Below are 6187 nucleotides of genomic sequence, written 5' to 3'. Positions count from 1 at the left end.
ACAAGTATCCTCTAACCGAAAACAATTATACACAAGCTCTATGGGTAATAAAGTTTTTCCTACAAAATATTTCATTTAAATTTTGGACTATTAATTAAACTAAAGCAAACAAACTCACAGCTGTTCAATGCATCAGATTTATAATTTTGCTAAAAAGATTCATAAAGAATAAGAACTTATTTTTCAGAAACCTCTTCCTTGAGCCAACTTAATAAAGACCATAGTATGATAGTAATAGTAGTACACTAGTACTTCATAATTCAGCAACGAAAGCAAAATAACCTCCGAATTTAGCTGAAAAACCACACAAGAAAGTTATATTCTCATCTTGCAAAATACCACCTCTGAACTTTTGCCTTAAAAAAGATGAACTTGTTCGTTGAAAAACTTAATTAGGTCGTTTTATGAACTGCGACTGCGCGCGATCAATTCGATCGTCCATTTTATATCATTAATTAATTTAAATTTATATCTCCACTTGTGCCTCATTACCATATGCATCCATTTTATTATATTATTAATTAATTTAATTTATATCCCTCATTACCATATGCAATTGTTTTCATCTATTATATTTTATAACAAGCAGCTGAAAATACAGATATGCAACTAGATCACATTAATCAATTAGGTCAAACTACATATCGACTTAGATACTATATTTAATTATTTTTGTTGCGATATTTAATTATTTATTATTAAAAAGTATCCCATTTATCATATGAATGTTTTTAATTTAAATTTAATGAAACATATACAAGTAATTTACATTTAATATAATGAATACAATTTAAAAAAACTAAAAAATAATTAATTTTAAAATATACGTGTATAATTAACATTGGAGATGAAATAAATATAAAAATTAAAAATAATTAAAATTATTATTTGAGAATTTAAAATAGTGGTGTATAATATAAAAATTATTGATGCAAAATGATTTTTTTTTAAAATATAAAAAGACATGATAAATAAAAGGTAAGTCATATTTTTATCACTGCGTTATTGGTATATAATATTCACCATTTTTATCGATGACTAATATTTATTGAATAACTTGGCTGTTTTTTAGTGTGATCTCCTCTTGCATCCAAAATTTTTTTATCCACAAGATTTAAATTCAAAACTTTGTTTAAAGAACCTGAACACAATTACATTCATACCAACATAATGTTAATTTTTTTTATCGACAAATGTTAATGGTTAGTATTGTTAATTTTTGTTAATAGAAGAAATCCTACCCACCATCTTTCTCCTTTTCCTTTTCCCTTAATCATCCAACCAACCTTATATTTCCATCACATAATGTTAATTAAAGTTAAGGCATTTAAGACTTAACTTTATAGTATAAATATATAAATAAGAGTTACTTTTTCACTCTAAAGTATCTATGAGTTTTATCGATGACTTAAGAGTCTTGTTAACCAGTGTTCTAATGTCTTAGGACATTGTTAAGAAATTAAAAAAGATTTTATTAAAAATCATAGAAGAGTGTATTTTGCCACATCTTAATAAAAATATTTTTCTTTTTAATTTCTTAACAAATAATGCTTCTAGGGATGGAGAAGTTAGTTAAATAAAATATAAAAAAAAACCCTTTTAAAATGCTTTCGAATGAAAATACTTTTAAAAGGGGATTTTGAAAACAAGGGAGGGTGTGCATTAACTAGTTAAAGAAAATCATAGATAAATATGATAAAAAAAAACACACAATAAATTTCTTTTTATTTGTCTTACCCTAAGATTATGTCTATTCCTTGTCACACAATTTCATTTCCAAACAGAATTACAAGTAACCAAATTTTAGAATGTTTTAAGTATTCTTTCACTAAACATCTTTAGACCTTTGCAAGTATTCTTTCGTCCTTGCTTCTTTAGACAATTACACCAAGTATTCTTGTAGATATGATTCATGATGTTATCTCTCAAGTTTTTGTATGATATGTGTGATTAACTCTTTAGTTTTGATGATTCCATCCTTATACCCACTTTCATTGTATATCATTTGAGTTGTTATTTGATTTATATCTTTTGTTGAAGTGCCCTTTTGGGTTCTTACTTTTTGGTTTTTGGTTGATGTGCTTATATTCATTAATTACACTGGTGGCATTGGCATGAGTTCCCGTAAACGACTTTTCATATCTTTATATTTTTTTAATATCTTTTTAAAACTCATGATCTCTTTTATAATGATTTGTTGGTCTAAGTAATTACTCGTGAGTATTTTTGAGTAATCTAGTGGTAATCTCTGAGTACAACATCTAATAATAGAATACTTTAATGTTACACTTCATAGCCAAAGATTAAAGGTTGTAATGCTCACTTCTTTTTTCTCCTCATTTTTCCTGTTATATCCTTTTCTTTTTTATGTCTATTTTTCCTCATTCCCCTCTGCTTTTCTTCATTCCCCGCCGCTATTGAATCCTGCATTGTTATCATTCATCATCTATTTCGCAGCATCCGAGTAAGCAGCATAGCACCTGATGGCTGATCCGAGCCTTCTTCGAAAATGATATCACACCGTTGTTGCTATTGTTATTGCCGTTGGTGCAACACAATCGTACCGTCCAGATTATCACCAAAATGAAAACAGGAACAAAATCAATGAAGTTGAAATTAAAATCATGATAAAGAAGATCCATGCTGTTGAGGGTATATAAAAAATATTAAAAGAAGATCCATTTTGCAATCTAAACTTGCATCCAAGAACAGTGACGTATCCAAAAATTTTATTTTGTGGAGGTAATAGTTATATTATAGATTAGCTTTTTTAATACATTTCAAACTATGGAGTAATTTATAACCATATATATAGAGAAAGAAGAAGAATCAACTTACACGAAGAGTAACTTTAAGTTGATTCATCCTTTTATAGACTTTAAGAGAATGGATGATAAGGATAGAGAGTAATTTTCTTAAGATTACTTCGAATATAAGTTGATTCATCCTTTTATATATATGGAAGAGGATTAGTTACTCCAAGAGTAAGAGTAAATTACACTTAATCATAATCTGAGCCATTTATTTCTTTTTAATCCAAAGGTCCAAATTTATAGTGTTACTTTAGTTGAAGCACGTGACCTTATTTGTTTTGCACTGCGCTGCCTTTCTCTCCTCATTCGTAGTGGACCTTTCATATTCTTGTCTTCACCTTCGGTAACATTAATCTCCATATCTGGAAGGTTTTCAAGCTTTGCAATGGTGACAACAGGTCCACTCCATTCATCTCCTAACAATTTCCATAACTGGAAGCTCATCTTATCTTCTTTCTAGTTCTCTGCCCTCAAGCGAACAGTCTCCACTGATTCCTTTTCTTGCGAAAAAACCAATTATTGTATGATGTCAATGTCACCCATTTCACTACATTGCCATCATCACTCCAATTGAAGACACCACCACCTAGTCCTCTGAGAATAGAAAGCCCCAACCCAAATTGTTGTCATCCATAGTCTGCCTTGTTCATGCTCTCTTCTAATAAACGTTATGTAGCCATTGTTAGATTAGATTCCATTATTTCCTATTGTAGGTAATATTTTGTTTTCCTGTTTTTGAATATGATTAGTAGTTAACTATTGTTATATTAGATTCTGTTATTTCCTACTCTTGTTATTTAGAACTGTTAATTGTAACAGATCATGTATTTTTTCATTATGACAACTAATTAATATTGCATTTATACTTATGCAAGTCTATATGATGCAGGACTATTTTCTTAGTTCATGGAAGATATGCAACTTTTTTTGTCAGGAGGCTAATTTAAGTTTTGTTAAAAAAATTATATGTACTGCAATTCGTTTAGGTTAGTCATGTTGATTCTTTAATTGTGCAAAGGTTGTTTTGTTGTGGTTGTGAATTTCAACTACCTTTTCTACTTTGCAGTAAATTGTGAGCCATCAAGGTCATACTTAGTATGAAAGATTTTATCATGTTTGAAGGCTTACCTTGATGATTTTATCATGTTTTGTTAAATTTAATATAATGATTGGCTTGTGGTCATATTGGATTGATGGTACTAGAATTTCACTGTCTTGGAATGCGGATTCTGACAGCAATGATCTCCACTTCTTGACTTTTGATCTAAGCATATGGTATTACTTATTTTGTGGGAAGGAAATGTGTTGTGGGTAGAAGTCTAACTTCAAGTTTCAACATTGTTGCTACACGTGAAATAGAGAAGCTTTATAAATCTATTCAAATATTATTTTGTAAGCACTTTCATGTATTTACTTTCCCTTTTATTTCCTTTTGTATTACTGTAAATTATTATTTCCATTTGAATGCATGTAGTTAAGAGGATTACAAGTTCTTAATCAGTCGAAAGAGTACACATATATGGATATATTCTTTATTACAAATTAAAATTTCAGATAATTTTCTTTCCTCATTATAATTGAGTAATGTTGTCACAATAATCAAAGATAGAGTTCAACTTTATGATTACCACGCGTTTCAATTCAAAGGGACAAAATTGATACTTTTTATTGTTGTAATTTGACCATTGATACTTCAACTTACATAGAATGCACCCATAACCACTAATGGCTGGAAACTATTACCAAACTGTTGCATTGTATTCATTATCCAGAAACAAAAAGTAAGGCTTGTCATTGTGCAGAGAAGAGCAAAGCCACATGCAAGTCTTGCAACATGTGTTGATATTTGAGATAACAATTTGAGCTCTCCAAACTTACAGGAAATAAAAGCAGCCATTCTCCAAAAATTCTCACATAAAGACACAATAAAAGAAAAAAAAATTTAAGCCTGAAAACTTTGTCTAGCAAAGCATTATCTATAACATTAAGCTCTTGTGGGAGTTTCTTGAACACCATGTAGAACTAATTCAATGAATGATATTCTTCACCACGAGCAAATTTCTTGTGAAGAACTTTTACAAATTCAGTCTCATCAAGTCCTTTAGCATTTCAGCAGCCTAAGTCTGAGCCAAATTGGAATAATTCAAGGCAGATTGTGAGAACAAGATCATTTAATCTTTTGTAAGCTTCCTCAAGAACCTTGTTGGATTACCTCCCCCAAACCTGCAATTAAAAGCAAGCATTCAATTTAAATTGAAGATATACAATGATGATCCTATGCCAGATGTAAATAAATAAAATGAACGCCGGTTGAACCATTCATTTTAATTAGGCCCGATTGCTACAACAACTTCCTTTGATAATTCTAACAAATCATAACGTGTGTAACTTCATTTAATTATACTGACATTTACTCTTGTTGAACTTTCTTCTTTTCCAATTACACTTGAAATTACAACATGCTTCATACTGCAAAATATTTTTTTAAATTTTTTGTAAGCTACTCACAATGATTTTACTAAACATGTATTCCTATTACACCCGAAATTATAGCATGCCAGATTTATAGGCAAACATGATAGTTAGTGTGTTTATTATCATATCATACAAGTAACAATAGCCATGGAAGAACATTCAGGTTTTATAACAAACACTTCATGTGCAATTGAACAAAACTATTATTCCTTACAATTCTTACAAAGTACGAAACACAAAAAAGCCATCACTCCAATCAGAATCTCACATATATTAACACATCAATTTTTAAAAAGAGAAGCACTCATGGATAAAATTTTGAAAGGATTCACATAGTTGAAATACTGATTCGGCTGCTTCCTAGAACTACCAACATTGTCTGATCGTCGTGCCTTCTGTATCCCATCTATTCACACAACAAAGAATGCAAATAATTTGCTTGCGTGGTGCTGTTCTCTGTGTCTCTCTCATACTGGGCGGCAATGGTGGCACAGTTTACTAGGTAGTGACGTCTCAGGTTGACATATGACAACGCAACAGACATGACGATGAGGTCGACGGAGGGAGGTACTGGTCTGGGCGTGAGGGAGAAATAGCAAAACAAGAAAACCTGGTAGGGTTGAGAAGAACTCATGGAGGGAGTTAGTAGTTTAATCTAAGGCGTTGCTGCTAAATAAAATATATGATAGAATTTAAATTGTATATATACAATGATAATCCAATACAAAATTAAAATGTAACAAGTGTGACAAATATATTACGTCCTTAACTTCTATTCGCACTGTTAATAAAGTAGCCAACACAGTACGAAGGGACAAATTTCTCACTAACATATTTGTCATAATATTTTTTAACTTTGCATTGTTAATAGATTTGTTTCTAAAAGATGAAAATACAAA

The 6187-nt window shown here is 30.3% G+C and overlaps 1 long non-coding RNA gene across 1 annotated transcript; it reads right to left on the bottom strand.

The window, feature by feature from the left end:
- Window positions 1-4550: 4550 nt before the first annotated feature.
- Window positions 4551-5944, bottom strand: LOC106797571 (uncharacterized). The gene is made up of 2 exons (XR_001386854.3): window positions 5663-5944; window positions 4551-5036 (listed from the first exon to the last, which is right to left on the bottom strand). It is a non-coding gene; the product is annotated as an uncharacterized lncRNA (long non-coding RNA).
- Window positions 5945-6187: the final 243 nt, after the last annotated feature.

The sequence above is a fragment of the Glycine max genome, chromosome 20 (assembly GCF_000004515.6).
Source record: "Glycine max cultivar Williams 82 chromosome 20, Glycine_max_v4.0, whole genome shotgun sequence".
Taxonomy (NCBI): domain Eukaryota; kingdom Viridiplantae; phylum Streptophyta; class Magnoliopsida; order Fabales; family Fabaceae; genus Glycine; species Glycine max.
The sequence above is the reverse complement of the archived record's forward strand: the minus strand, read 5'-3'. Positions and strand labels throughout refer to the sequence as shown.